Raw genomic sequence first — 15,326 nt, 5'->3', positions numbered from 1 at the left:
GGGAACACTCATATGAAGTTATTTGTGGAATCTACATACTAATAGGAAAATAGTTAATACGGCCCAGTATATTTCTATAACATTTATTTTAGTGAACTTATAATGTTTCTTTGTATTAAATTATTAGATTATATCTTTAGATAATATTGTTACTAAATTAGTAGGTAATACATATTTTTATTCAAAAATAAATTGTGCATCTAATGTCTACCAATTAATGTACTTGTAGATGTATCTTATCTTAACTTGAGTCTTTGCTGCCCCTAATGAGGCATGAAGGACTCTTCTCCCATGGAGAAGTTTTTCTTTTTCAGGAGGGAGGAGGGCTTTCCCAGGTAATGTGTCTAGAGTGTTGGGCAGAAGAATCTGGGAGCACACCACACCAGTTCTCTCCTTAATCCACGTCATTTGCCTTCTATCCCAGCTATGTTTCCAGTGTCCTCTGGGTGTTTCCAAGAGCAACAGGAAATGAATAAATCTCTGGTGAGTTGTTTATTTGTTCTTCAGTTTGTTTTACACTGTATTTTCTGAGTTTATGGGTGTCTGTGAATTAAAAAGGAAAAGTAGAAATAAGTAAAACTCAAGTTGAAGGAAATATACATAAATAAGATAAAGCTGACCTGTAGATATAGGCAGGTTATAAGAGCTTAGAGTTGTCTAAGTTGAGTGCAAATTTTCCTCTAATCTTTCTGATGCCGAGAGAAAAAAGGCAGTCATATTTGTTATGTGATTGGAATGGAATCCGAGAACAGAGCATGCTGTGTTCTTGTGGGACAGGAAAGCTTGTGTGCACCAAGTCTGAACCACCACCTTCATTGGTGACATAGATTATGTGCTGGAACATATTTCACACCAGCCTGGCAGTAAGCACCTGTAGTGTTGTGCAGTGGAAATGGTCATCGGCCACTAAAGCACAGCTTCCATCGTAAGGTATGCTCCTTGCTCAAAGACTGTGGTCCCAAACAGCTTTTGGGAGGTCCTCCTCGATTCATGGATGAAACCTGGAACATCTTGAGGACTGAGTTAACCATAGGTCCTTAAATAACTCTCCACACCTTTTTCTTAGTTTATCTGTACATGCAGGGTGTGCAGCAGCCTGTTCAAAGTCATATTTTCTGGGAAATATTTCCAGTGTTTATTTGCACTTTAGCCCACTCTGTGTAGTCTTAACTTATTTCTTCTAAACTCACCATTAACCTAAATAATAGTCAAATTTAGGGGGACTGTATTTGCCTTACTCGAGTCTTCTACCATAGTTGAAACTGTCATACCTGAGTGAGTTAAAGAGAAACGCCACACTTTGAGATGAATTCGGGTGTCCTTTATTAGCCGGTGACTGAGAGATGGCTAATGCACAAAATTCTCTTGGCCCTGAAGAAGGGAATAGATTTTCTTTTATACTTTGGTTTAGACAGGGGACGGGGGATTCTAGCTGCAGCAACTTTACAGAAGAAAAAAACGACAAAAATGTTAAAAAGACTTATGGTTACAGGAAAACAAACTGTTCCAGGTGCAGGGGCTTTAAATTCACCACAAAGTGATAGGTGAGGGGGCTCTGGGCATTATCTGCCAGAAAAATGTGGGGGCTTTATGATACTATCTCTGAGTAATTTGCTGGGAACTGTGGACATCGCTTGTCTCAGCTTTTTATCAGTTAATTGTACTCTTTGATATGTTGAAAATCAGCTTGCACAAGTTAAAGTACTTGAGGAAAGGGGGTGGGTAAGGAGCCCTTGATGTCTTGTAAATGAAGGAGCCAAATGGAGTTTGTCTGGTTTTCTCAGCTAAGGGAGAGTCTGTTCATATTAAAAACAAGGTTAGCTATCTAAGGAAGAGTCTATTCATGTTAATACAAGGTTGGATATTACAAAACGTCTGGTCATGGATCTGGAAATTCTTCTGTGTTAGTTCTGTTAAAAGGAAAACTTTAAAGGAGTTTAATTGAGCAATAAACGATTCACGAATCAGACAGTCCCCAGAATCACAGCAGATTCACAGAGACTCCAGCGCAGTCATGTGGTGCAAGAAGATTTATAGACAAAAGGGAAATGGCATACCGAAATCGGAAGTGAGGTACAGAAACAACTCAGCATTTGCCTTGTTTGAACACAGTTTGAACATTTGGCAGTGCCTGAGTGGTTGAAGTTTGGCCATTGGGATTGGCCAAGATGTAGCTGTTGTTCCAGGTGCATACTCTCAAGTTAGTTTTTCATTCTTGTATACCTATTAAAGTAGGTTGCAGTTCATCCACAAGGACTCATACATATAATTATGGAGTCCTTCTCAGGCCATACTTAGTTCACTTTAACAATGCCTTCCCTTTGGTTATTTTCTCAATTTTGAGAGATTGGCCAAAACTTCAGTCACTGGTGTCACTATTACCCTTGCAAATGTACTTACTTGGTTTAGAAACCCCTTGGGAAATAGAACAGTGAGATTTGAAAAGGTGGAACAAGGACTTGAGTAGAAGATATCTTCTTATGCTGGAACATCCTGTTTACAGGAGAAAAACAAAACCTGGTTTGTTCTAGGATTTATGTGTTTCCTTAAAGTCTTAGTTTGATTATGTTACATTTAGCATGAGTGACTCCATTTTGGTTTGGTTTGGTCTGTTGGGACCTATTGCATGAGCTTAGTTCAAAACAATGGCCTCCCATAATTTTGCTTAAAAAATTCCTCCTTTTGGCTGGGTGCGGTGGCTCACACCTGTAATCCCAGCACTTTGTGGGGCTGAGGTGGGCAGATCACGAGGTCAGGAGATTGAGACCATCCTTGCTAATACGGTGAAACCTCATCTCTACTAAAAATACAAAAAATTAGCCAAGTGTGGTGGCGGGTGCCTGTAGTCACAGCTATTCAGGAGGCTGAGGCAGGAGAATGGCCTGAACCCGGGAGGCGGAGCTTGCAGTGAGCCGAGATCGTGCAACTGCACTCCACTCTGGGGGACAGACCAAGACTCTGTCTTAGAAAAAAAAATCCTCCTTTTCAGTCAAGTTCTCACTTAGTTGAGAGTGTGACCAAAATGTAGGGCCTTAGCATCACTCTTAGTTACCATTGTTTTGGGTTCCGATTTTAGCAAGTCATTCCCATTGTTTTGGGTTTCTGGTTTAGCACGTCACTCCCATTGTTTTGGGTTCCGGTTTTAGCACGTCATTCCCATTGTTTTGGGTTTCTGGTTTAGCACGTCACTCTCATTGTTTTGGGTTCCTGTTTTAACACATCACTCCCATTGTTTTGGGTTCTGGTTTAGCACGTCACTCCCATTGTTTTGGGTTTCTGGTTTAGCAGGATGCTCCCATTGTTTTGGGTTTCTGGTTTAGCAGGTCACTCCCATTGTTTTCAGTTTCTGGTTTAGCAGGATGCTCCCATTGTTTTGGGTTTCTGGTTTAGCAGGTCACTCCCATTGTTTTGGGTTCCAGTTTAAGCACATCACTCCCATTGTTTTGGTTTCTGGTTTTACACTCACTCCCATTGTTTTGGGTTTCTGGTTAGCAGGTCACTCCCATTGTTTTGGGTTCTTGGTTTAAGCACATCACTCCCATTGTTTTCATTTCCGGTTTTAGCACGTCATTCCCATTGTTTTGGGTTCCAGTTTTAGCAAGTCACTCCCATTGTTTTGGGTTTCTGGTTTAGCAGGTCACTCCCATTGTTTTGGGTTCTGGTTTAAGCACATCACTCCCATTGTTTTCATTTCCGGTTTTAGCACGTCACTCCCATTGTTTTGGGTTCCAGTTTTAGCAAGTCACTCCCATTGTTTTGGGTTTCTGGTTTAGCACGTCACTCCCATTGTTTTGGGTTCCAGTTTTAGTACATCACTCCCATTGTTTTGGGTTTCTGGTTTAGCATGTCACTCTCATTGTTTTGGGTTTCCGGTTTAGCATGTCACTCATAGGTTATGGTGTCCTTATGGTTGCACTTTTTTTTTAATCTCTTGTCATTCCAGTTGAAGAGATACCATTTGATATTTTAGAGATGCCTGCATGCAAACTCGTAAAACATTTGAGTAAGTACAGTGCACCAGGGAGACTCTTATGACTATTGGGATAACACCAAGAATTTGGTATATGCTCCTAACTCAGGGTCCCCATAAATCAAACCACCTAAAATCAAATAGATTAAAGAATGAATTAGATAAAGAGTTTACTTGCTTAACTAGTGGGTTTTTCTGTTAATTCCCTACAACCAAATCTTTATAATACCCCATGTTTTCTCCACATGTTATAAGTGTTAGCAGCTGCACAGATACTTCAGATAAGTGTCTCATGATAGTAGAGAAGTCTTGATCTGTGATCTTGGGAAAAGCTGTTCACATTAAGGATGCCATCTTCTTCTGGGGGGGAACTGTCCTTGTTAGCTTTACCTTAAGGGTTCCAGTGGGTATATGGTTCCAAGTGTGGAAGGACCCTTCTGAGTTGTGAGACTATGAACCCAAAGTTTAAGGTTTTAAAGTTTTGCTGTCATGTGGATGGCAAGGGCAGTCCTTCTCTGATGTTCTCAGAAGATCCAGTCATCAGATTCTAGATTTTGCAGGGGTTGACTGTCTTCAGTGAACCATAAAAGGCTTTCTTTACCTGGTGAAAATACACTGCAGGGTAATAATCTACTATTTTAACATCAACTCTCTCGCATGGAAGAGCTTTTATACAATCAGAAAACATGCACTGAAAATGACAACTGAATGAAATCCCTTTATAAAATGTTTAAATGGCCCATCAGGTAACCAAATGTACCTGAAGTTTTGATTGTTTTCCTAGGAATATAGGTTTGACAAACCAAATATTGGTTATAAACTATTTTAGCAGTTTACAAATCACCACACAAATATATTTAATTTGGATCATTTTCTCTTTCCATGATGAGTTATGGAATGCAGAACTTTTAATAACAAAAGTTTTAAGGACTTAAGAAGGATAAGGTGGCCATCCTGGTTCTTCATAAGTCTGTGCTTAATTAACATTAGACTTACATCCTCTTGAATACCAGCTGCTTCTCCAAATTAGGTGCATGGCACTGGTAACTGATGAGTAGTTATAGGTGATTTGACTTAGACCATGGAGTTTATTTAAATTATATATCTAAACAATTTCAATATTGGTGATTTAGCTTGCAAATGTGGCAAAATATTTCCTTGGTATACAATTTTTGTTTTACTTAGGTTAGCAGTTTTATAAACCAGTTGGTCTTTTTATTAAACTTTTGGGATTTTTTTTTGAGACAGAGTCTCACTCTGTTACCTAGGTTGGAGTGCAGTGTCACAATCTTGGCTCACTGCAACCTCCGCCTCCTGGGTTCAAGCAATTCTCTTGCCTCAGCCTCCCGAGTAGCTGGGATTACAGGCACATACCACCACACCCGGCTAATTTTTATATTTTTAGTAGAGGTGGGGTTTCACCGTTGGCCAGGCTGGTCTCAAACTCCTGACCTCAAGTGATCCACTGGCCTTGGCCTCCCAAAGTGCTGGGATTGCCGACATGAGCAGCTGCACCCAGCCTAACTTTTGAGAATTCTTAACCAGTCCAATTCTTGGGGTATCGGGGAACTTATGGGGAATTTTTACCCATGATATTAAAGTTATTAGAAATCTGTGTTCACGAGTGTTTTTCAGGATCCTTTTCATTCTTTCATGAATCTTCTAAGAGACACCATATTCTAGTGACAAAGGCCCATATTCTGTGACAAAGGCCCTGGAGGTGGGGCATATTCTTTCTGCCTTCCACACACTGCTTCAGGCTGAACAAGGTGCTATTTTTTAACCGCTTTGTGAATTACACTTCTTTAAATTCCTGTGATAATTATTCCCTATTTCACAAGGGTGCCTTTCTGTAACATCTTGAATATGTTACACAAATAGTCTTTCTTGAGGCACCCTCTGGTGATAATACTAAAGATCACAATCAAAAACAATTGTGCCCAGAGTAGCAGGACCACTTTGCATTTAGGTTGTGATCTACAGAAAAGTAAATTAAACACATTAATATTTCTATTTAGGGAAATTCTGACAAGTAATTTTATAACAAGATCACTTCATTAATTATAAAGCTTCAAAAATACTTAGTGAAAAAAACTAACAGATCAGGTTAATTACATGAGACTTTTCAGGAAAAAAAGCCATACAAAAGCAAAAAAAAAAAAAAAATGAGAGGAGAGACAAAAACTATCTTTGACTAACATTTTAAAGGTAAGATTATTTACTAACATTATTTTTCAAAATTACATTGTGAAATTAGCATTCACTTCCTTCTAATCTCATGAAGCCATCTCACTAAAAATTATGCTTTTGAAACAAATTAATGAGCTTAATTCATTTTCTATGAGTGTATGTTTTGACTTAGTTAATTTTTTTGACATGGAATTGTTAGCTTTCAACGCTGCTGCAAAGGCTTCCTTATATTCTTCTAACTCAGTTGTAACCTCTTCATAAGCAGTTTTCATTTTGTAGAATTTACATTCCACATCTTTAAGTGTGAGTTCCTTCTTATTTAGTGAAGCTGTATTATATCCTCGTTTAACTGCTCTAATTGTTTTTTATATTGTGCTTGTTCCTAAAACAGAGGAAAAGAATACACTTTTAAAACAATTATAACCTAATTATTATGTTTGTTGCCTTTCATTTTGCGTCAGTGATTCAAAGAGTATTTTTAATATGTTAAAAAAGAGGCTGAAGTTTAAAATATTTCAGCAATATCAAAACTAATAACTGAATTCAGAATTAAGTCTGATTTGTAAAAATTTGAAATCATAATTATGCTAGTATTAATGTAATCTGGTCATATAAAAAGTAATAGAATCCATTCATAATTTTAAAAAGTGATCAATGAACACTGTAGCTTAAGACCAATTCATAATTATCACATAATTTCTAAATCACAATTTTTTCCTTTGCCAACTGGTCTTAATCATCAAATGACTCCATAATGAGAATCATTACTCTGAAAGATTTTGTTATAATAATAATGGAAATTTAAATATTTAAAAGAAAAAACAGATACCATTTTTTTCTAGAACTCTACAAAGCAGATTGCTACAAGAGAGGCAGATGAAACACTATATATATATATATATATATATATAATCTCCAAAATATAATTTGCAGTGAAATAAATGAAAGCACATTACAAGTAAACTTACCTGATTTAAACAACTCACCTGTAAATGGATTTCTTCTAATTTTTCTACTGCCTGCATTGCCCTTTCATCTAGCTCTGATTTATATTCTTGTAGTTTACTAAGTTCTACCATACTGTTTTCCATATGTGTCTTAAGATTTAATATTTCTTCTTCCAACATCTTTTTTCCTCCTCAAGTTTTTCACATTCCTGTTGTACTTTTTACATAGATAATAACTCCTGTTGAAAAACCTGATTCTCTTTAGCCAAATTGACACATTTTGAAGATACAGCTTCCTTCTCTGCCATCAGATCATCAAACTGCATGAATAAAATAGTATAGCTTGATAATGAAGTAGGCTGAGAATAATCTAATACAAAACCAATAGCAAATTTTGAAATGCATTTACTTGCAATAAAATGTTATCTGTAATGCAGCAGATTCTTCAAATGTGAACCCTTAAATTACTCAGAATTTTAAGAACAAAGTTAAAGCTACCATGAGTCATAAAAATATATTCTTTACTATCATCATCTTTGCCACAGAATTTTTATACTTCATTTTACTTTTATTTTTCTGATAATTCATTTTTGTTCCTCCTTAAATGGTACAAAGTTATCTCCTAGTAAAAAGTGTCTAACCCCCTTCCTTCATTATCATTCCCCACAGTATGTCAAAAAAAGTTTCAGAGATATCATATTGAGTTATTTAGGCCAAAGTCAATAAATGGGTCTAGGAATAAGACTTTGAAAATAATATTACACTCTATATTAGGCATGGTGGCTCATGCCTGTAATCCTAGCTCTTTTAAAAGCTGTGGCAGAAAGATCACTTGAGGCCAGGAATTTGAGATCAGCCAGAGCAACATAGTGAGACCCCCATCTCTACAAAAAAAAATTTTTTTAATTACCCGGGCATGGAGGCTCATGCCTGTAGACCCAGCTAGTTGGGATGCTGAGGCAAAAGGATGGCTTGTACCCAGAGTTCAGGGCTGCAGTGAATTATTATCACTGCACTTCTGCCTGGATGACAGACAAAGACCCTATCTCAAAAAAAAAAAAACACAAAATAATGAAATCTATGATTAAGGATTCTGATGCTATAAGCCTTTCCTTAAACTGCAAAAGTTTCGTGCTAATTTGAATTGCATTTTAAGAAGTAATGATTCTTGGGGTAAAGGCCATAGAATACGGCACCCAGAAATAAATCCACATATTTCCAGCCAACTGATTTTGGATGAACATGCCAAGAACATACGCTGGGGAAAGGACAGCCTCTTCAAATGAATGACACTGGGAAAACTAAATATCCATATGGAGAAGAATGATATTAGCTTCCTATGTAACACCATATAACAACATAAACTCAGAATCGATTGAAGACTGAAATGTAAGGCCCAAAATTATCAAACTACTGTAAGTAAATATAGGGAAAATGCTTGAGGACATTCGTCTGCACAAAGATTTTTATGGGTAAGACATCAGAAGCATAGAAAACAACAAATCATAGACAAATGACACTACATTAAGCTAAAGAGCTTCTGTCCAGCCAACAACTGAGTGAAGAGAAAACCTGCAGAATAGGAGAAAATATTGTCAAGCTATTCACCTAATAAGGGACTAATATACAAAATATACAAAAAAACTCAAACAACTTCACAGTAAAAAAAATCTGAGTTTAAAATTGGGCAAAATATCTAACTATACTTTTTTTTAGAAAAAGAAATACAAATAGCCAATAAATAAATTTTAAAATGCTCAGTATCACTAATCCTCAGGGAAATACAGATCAAATCTACAATGTGATATAATCTTGCTTCAATTTGAATAAATTGCTGTCATTGAAAAGACAAAAAAAATAACAAATGCTGGTGAGGCTCCAGAGAACAGTAAACTCCTACATGCTGTTGGTGGGAAGGTAAATTAGTGCAGCCACTATAGAGAACAACAGGAGGTTTTCTCAAAAAAACTAATAATGGGACTGCCGAGGGATCCAGCAACCCCACTACTGGGTATTCAGGCAATAGAAAAGAAAACAATAGATCAAAAGGATATCTGTCCTCATATGTTTACTATAGCACTATTCACAACAGCTTGTGTATGGAATCAACCTACATGTCCATCACCAAATGAATGGATGAAAAACTGTGGCACACAAACACAGTGGAATACTATTCACCGTATAAAGGAATTAAATCCTGTTATTCGTGGCCACGTGGATCAGTCTGAGGGATGTTATGTTAAGTGCAGACACAGAAAGATAAATACTGCACATTCTTACTCGTGTGTGGGAGCTAAAGGAAAATTGAAGGCTGGGCAATATGGCTGATGCCTGTAATTTCCTAGCTCTTTGTAAGACAAAGGCAAGAGAATCATTTGAGGCCAAAAGTTCCAGAGCTCCCTGGACAACATAGGGCGATATCTCTACAAAGTCAAAAATCAGACATGTGCAATGGTGCATGCCCATAATGCCAGCTGCTCAGGAGGCTGAGGTATGAGGATCAGATGGGCCCAAGAGTTTGAGGCTGCAGTGAACCATGATCAAACCACTGTCTCCAGTCTGGGTGACTACAGTTGCCCAGAGCCCAGACTACACTAGCAAGACCCTGTCTCTTAACAAAAAAAAAAGCTGACAGAAGTAGGGGAGGGGAGGCTGGTTAATGGATACAGAATTACAGTTAGATAAGAGGAGTGAGTTCTGGTGTTCTGTGGCATTGTAGGGTGAATATGGTCAACTATGACTTATTGTATATTTTTAAAAAGCCAGAAGATTTCGAATGTTCACAATTCAAAGAAATGAAAAATGGTTGAAGTAGTAAATGTGCTAGTTAGCTTGATCATTACACACTATATACGTGTATAAAAATATCACTCTATAGCCCATAATTATGTATATATGTGTCAATTAAAACAAAAGAGAAGCTTCATTCATCCCATTTAAAAAACAGAATATGGGCCAGCCTTACTGACTTCCTTCTAATGAGTAGAATGTAGTGAAAGGAATATCATGTGGCTTCCCTATTTCAGACTGTTTTCCCTCGGAACCCAGCCCCAATTGTGAGAGCCATCAGGCCACAAAGAGAGCCTGAAAGTGCCTGTGTCAGTGTTTATGCTTCCTGTCCCAACCAAGTTTACAGCCGATGGCCAGCATCAACCATCAAACACGTGGGTGACCAAAGCTTCAGAGGATTCCATTTCCCCAACTGATCAGCTGTTCCTAGGGAAGCTGAAGGGAGCAGAGACAAGCTGTCCTGGCCAATTTTTTCCCAAACCACAGGTTCATGAACAAAATAATTGTTTTTCTTTCAAACCACAAGACTCTGGGTAATTGTTAGGAAAATAAGTTTTAAAAAGAGACAACAGGAAACATAACTTATGCAGCAGAAAAGAGTCTCCTTTAAAGCAGGATCTAATAAATGTTGATATTTATTTATTGATGTCAAACATTATTGAGAAGCAGCAGATAACCACGAGAGAGACATAAGCTGCTGAGGAGGAATTTTCCTAAAACTCCTTCAATTATGAATTCTGATAACAAGGCAAGGGTGTCTCCTTACAATTTCCCCTCAAGTTAGGAAATAAGACTGGGAAGCAAGAAGATGTATGATTTGAAAAACAACTGGAAATACTTGGTGACATAGGCAAAATCAGACATTTACCTGATTTCAATTAACTAAAATTCTAAAAGAAGAAGCTTTGAGTGTTTATTAATCAACCTAGTATTCAATTTTCATTTTCTTTTCTAAATGAGGAAATAAGGAGATTATTATGGAATGATTTTTAGTCTTCACAGAAGTAAAATAAGCATAGTATGTTTAGAGTGTTAAGACATCAAATGCAATTTCTCCTTTACCTTACTCCAAGCTTGTTTGTATGGAGAAGTTAAGACCATCCCATCTCTATGTTATGCCACAATGCTTCTCTGTAGCACACAACTTTGCTCTGAAATTTTGAAAGTCAAAATATTAATCTACTATGTGTCTCTGATAAATTGCCTGAACGTTACCTGATTTTGAAGTGCTGCACTCCTAAGACTTTTTCTTGGAATGAGTTAAACGTTTTATTCCAAGAATCCTCTACTGTGCTAGAAAGCAGAGCTGTGCATCTCTGTTTCAGTAAAAGGAGGTCAATACAGGGAACTGTGGTTTCTGAGAATGCAAGATCTGCACCAAGAAAAGGATTAGCCACAGTGCTACCCAAGAGAACCAGATACCAGGAGGAAAGAGGGTCTGTAAACTGCAAGATGATGACTTCACTTGATTTCCACTGAGGAAAGCTGGTGGCTCAGACTTAAACTTCTCCTTCCTAGATGGTAAACATCTATGGAAGGTTCTATGAATTATAATGAGTTAGTAAAACATAATGCATTAAATATTAGACTATGTCAGCAGATCCTGTGACCAAAATTTACTGAAAATATAACTATAGCGGGAGGCAATGAAAAAGAGACTAAAGGCTTGAATGGAGAAAAAAGAAATTAAGTGTGTCTTGTAAGCCTGGCGTCTGATCATGTCTTAGAAGAAGTAAGGTATAAGCTGGCCAGAGACTCCTTTGTGACACAAAAGGTGAAGTTACAGATATTCCACTAAATTTAATTTTTATTATGACATAAGACAACTGGTAATATGCAACATGATTGAAAAAAACTTCTCATTCAATTCGATTGGGCCTTGACATAAGAATAGACATAAACAAGCTAAGAATTGACAATCTAAAAATAAGCCTGCACATTTACAATCAATTGATTTTATACAAGCTTAACGAAAGAACAAAATGGGAAAAGAATAGTCTTTTCAACAAATGGTGCTGGGACAACTGGGTATCCATAAGCAAAAAATAAATAAAGTTCGACCAAATATCTTATTTAAAAATTAAATCAAAATAAAATAGTTAACTGTAAAAGCTAAAACTATAAAACCCTCAGAAGAAAACACTGGCATAAATCTTTGTGACTGCATTTGCCAGTGTTTTCTTAGCTATGACTCCAAAGGAAAAATGGATTCAATGGACTTCAAAATTGAAAACTGTTGTGCCTCAGAAGACAGTATGAAGAAGTGAAAAGGTAAGACGCCAAGTAGAAGAAAGTATTTGAAAAGCGTGTATCTGATAAGGGACTTACATATATAGGAAATATAAATAACTCTTGCAATTAATAAATAACAAGATAAGCCAATTTTAAAAAATGGGCAAAGATTTTGAATAGATATATCTGCAAAGAAGATATAAAGATGGATAAGCACATTAATAGATGCTTAATGTAATTAGTCATTAGGAAAATGTAAATCAAAACCACATGTGGTATCACTTCACACCACAGGATAAAATCTTTCTTCAAGAAAAAAGAGTAAGTGTTAGGGAAAATGTAAAGAAATTAAAAACCTTATCTAATGCTGCTGGGAATGTAAAGTGATGCAGCCACTTTGGAAAACAAACTGGCAGCTCCTTAAAGGGTTAAGCATGAAGTTACCATATGACCCAGAAATTCCAGTCATAAGTATATACTCCAGAAAAATAAAAACATACGCAAGCACAAAAACGCATAAATAAATGTTTACAGCAGCATTATTAATAGTAGTCAAAAGGTGGAAAGAAGCAGAACGTCTGTCACCTTTGGGTGGGAGAGAACCCAAAAGTCCATCACCTGGCGAATGGATAAATAAAATGTTTGATGTATCCATACAATGGAATATTACTCAGCAATAAGAAGAAATTAAGTACAGATACCGTATTAGGAGGAGACAGCAAAATGCTTAGGCAGATACGGAAGGGTCCCCGGAGAATCTCCAACCAGCCCCACAAGTGTTTACACCAGATGTTATGTGCAGATAAGGGAACCTGGACTTGTCTTGTCTGGACATGCCCACAGCAGACCGGAGGCCCACATGCAGTGGGGGGATGGGGTGGAGTCACCAGGAATTCACGCCTTATGCAGAGGAGGAGCCTGGCCGCTTCAGCTCATGTGATTCTGGTATTCAATTGTGAGGTGGAAACCTCTTTGCAGGACCCCTCTCTTTGCTGAGAGCTGTCCTTTCACATAATAAATTCTGCCCTCCTCAATGTGTCTGCATGCTTAATTTTTCCTGGTCACGAGAGAAGAACCCAGATGTAGCTGAACTAAGGAGCAAAAACCCTGCATCAATACCTGCTACAGCACAGATGCAGCATGAAAAATTATGCTAAGTGAAATAAGCCAGTCCCAGCAGACCACTTGCTTTTTATTTCAGAGGTTTATAGGCAAATCTATACAAAGAAGGTGGGTGGTTCCCTAGGGCTGAGGGAGGAAGGGAAAACTAGTGAAGATGGCTAAATGATGTGGGGTTTGTTTTTAGGGTGATGAAAATGTTCTAAAATTAATTGTAATGATGACGGCATAACTCTCTGAAAATACTAAAGTTAATGAATTCTATACTTTCAATGAGTGAATTGCATGGCGTGTTCATTATTTCTCAATAAACCTGTTACCCCCCACCCCAAATTAATTTGGTACTAGAGATCTGGAGATAGGTACTGCTTGGTTTCAAATCACTGGCCAGGGTTCAAGGTCTAAGAGAATCAACAACATGTCCTTTTTGTAGAAAAAGAGATTTATATTTTACAAGCTATCCTTTTCATTAGTATCAAGTCTGTAAAATTAAATGAAAAATCTTTCTTTCACTGCTTAAAGCACTGACAGATTTATATAGAGGAATAAGACCTTGTTTTCTTTGGCCCCAATTTCTATCTAAAGGGTCTGGGAAACACACCCTTCAAACTATCAAATCTCATCAGATGGGTTTTATTAACACTTATAATGTGGCTTCCTTTCTAATCTGATTCTGGTGCAGCATCACAGAGAGAAGAAGCTGAAGGAAATCAAAATATTTTACCCCCAAATATATTTTTTGACGTATTTTGAAATGGCTGCTGCAGGGCCAAGAGATTGAAATGGCCCTCATTAAGGTAGCCCAATCTCTCCCCTTCTAGGTCTTCCCAGATCTGGGGAAGATTAACTAAGAGCCTGAGGCATTTAAAGTTTGAAAAGATATATTTACCCTCTATTTTCTCAACATATTTTGGCAGAATTTGGATTTTTCCATTATCAATATTTTCCAAAATGCATGATTTTTAATACCAAAACTGATTTAAAATTACCATATGTTGGAATATAAATTATTCTATTATAAAGATACATGCATTTGTATGTTCACTGCAGCACTATTCACAATAGTAAAGACATGGAATCAACCCAGATGGACATTATCAGTGATAATGGGATAAAGCAAATGTGGTATATATACACCATGGAATACTATGGAGCCATAAAAATGAATGAGATCATGCTCTCTGCAGGGATATGGATGAACCCGAAGCTGATATCTTCAGCAAACTAATGCAGGAAGAAAAAACCAAACACTACATCTTCTCACTTATAAGTGGGAGCTGAACGATAAGAACACATGGACTCGGGGAGGGGAACAAGAAACACTGGGGCATGTTGGGGTCAGGAGGGAGAACATCAAGATCAATAACTAATGCCCACAGGGCTTAATATCTAGGTGATGGATTGATAGGTGCAGCAAACCATCATGGAACACGTTTACCTATATAAGAAACTTGTTGGCCAGACTGGTCTTGAACTCCTGACCTCATGATCTTCCTGCCTTGGCCTCCCAAAGTGCTGGGATTACAGGTGTGGCCACCATGCCTGGTGGCTATTTCTCTTTTTAAATTCTCTCAGGACTCCTAAAATCTCAAAACTTTGACCTAGATTCCCTAATCTACATTTCCAGCTCTGACCATTTTCTTGAGGTCTCTTCCTCCTAGTACACATATTATAGAAAATATTCTCAACCACATGCTCATACATTGCTAATTGGTGCAGATTACTTTTGTAGATAGTGAATGTTGTCTATTTTATGTTGGTTCTCATTAATGTTACTTTGAGTGTACTGTTATTTTCTAATCTCAAAGGGGGACTATCTCACTGTTGATACTAACCAGTATACTTTGTCCTTTTTTTCTTGCTTTCTTCTTTTTTGGACCAGTATACTTTGTCCATTTTTTGTTTTTCTTTTTTTCTTTTTTTTGAGATGGAGTCACACTGTGTCATCCAGGCTGGAGTGCAGTGGCACCATCTCGGCTTACTGCAACTTCCACCTCCTGGGTTCAAGTGATTCTCCTGCCTCGGCCTCCCAAGTAGCTGGGACTACAGGTGCACACCACCACACCTGGCTAATTTTT

General features: G+C 37.5%; 1 long non-coding RNA gene across 1 annotated transcript; it reads right to left on the bottom strand.

Moving 5' to 3' along the window:
• Positions 1–133: 133 nt before the first annotated feature.
• LOC129138962 (uncharacterized) lies at positions 134–6,971 on the bottom strand. Its single transcript, XR_008542187.1, has 3 exons — positions 6,329–6,971; positions 1,272–4,571; positions 134–543 (listed from the first exon to the last, which is right to left on the bottom strand). It is a non-coding gene; the product is annotated as an uncharacterized LOC129138962 (long non-coding RNA).
• Between the last annotated feature and the right edge of the window lie 8,355 nt (positions 6,972–15,326).

This window comes from Pan troglodytes, chromosome 14 (assembly GCF_028858775.2).
Source record: "Pan troglodytes isolate AG18354 chromosome 14, NHGRI_mPanTro3-v2.0_pri, whole genome shotgun sequence".
NCBI lineage: Eukaryota > Metazoa > Chordata > Mammalia > Primates > Hominidae > Pan > Pan troglodytes.
This window is presented reverse-complemented; position numbering and strand designations above follow the sequence as displayed.